Genomic DNA, 1,049 nt, shown 5'->3' with positions numbered 1-1,049 from the left:
GGACTGCTAGGGGCTTCAACTTCTTGGATCTCAAACAGGTTGTCCAGGGCCAGGATCCTTCCTATGCAACTCACGGTACATAGAAATAAATACAGAGAGAGAGAAAAAATGGGGAAACAAAGAAACAATTTCCAAAGAAAAGAAAAAGAGAAATAGCCAGAAAATAAAATAAATGAAATGGAGGCAAGCAATTTGTCAGAGAAACAATTCAGAGTAATGGTTATACAGATGCTCAAAAGGCTGGATGAGAAATTCATCAACATGTGCAAGAATCAAAAGGAAATGAAGAATGACATAGCTGCAATGAAGAACACAATGGAAGGTTTCAACAGTAGACTAGAAGAGGCTGAGGACCGAATAAGTGAGTTAGAAGACAAAGTAGAAAATACATCCAAGCAGAGCAGCAACTGGGGAAAAAAAGTAAAAAGCAAGAGGAGAGTCTAAGGGAGCTATGGGACAATATGAAATGAAACAACATCTGCAAAATAGGGGTGCCAGAAGAAGAGGAAGCTGAGCAAGGAATAGAAAACCTGTTTGAAGAAATAATGAGAGAAAATTTCCCTGACACTGGGAAGAAAAAACTCACACAAGTTCAAGAAGCACACAGAGTCCCAAGCAAGATTAACCCAAAGAGACCAACACCAAGACACATTGTAACTCAATTGGAAAACATCAAAGTAAGAATCATAAAGGCTGCCAGAGAGGAGAAACCAAGATGGCGGCATAGGTAAACACTGGAAATTGCTGCCTCGCACAACAACTTCAAAAATACAACTAAAAAACAAAACGGACATCATCCAGAACAACAGGAAGGCTGGCTGAGTGGAAATTCTACAACTAGAAGGAAAGAGAAAAGCACACTGAGACTTAGAGGAGGTGCGGAAGTAAAGTGCAGAGGTATGGAGGCGCATGTGGAAAGGGCTGGCAACTGAGGACACGGTTGTCTTTTTCAATCAGGAGGGAGTCTCAAGCTCCCGACTGCTCTGAACTCCAGTTCCAGGCAAGTCTCTGGGAACCCAGACTCATACAGGGAGAAACTGGACTGTCCA

This window comes from Myotis brandtii, unplaced genomic scaffold, assembly GCF_000412655.1.
Source record: "Myotis brandtii unplaced genomic scaffold, ASM41265v1 scaffold502, whole genome shotgun sequence".
Lineage (NCBI taxonomy): Eukaryota > Metazoa > Chordata > Mammalia > Chiroptera > Vespertilionidae > Myotis > Myotis brandtii.
Note: the sequence above shows the minus strand (reverse complement) of the source record.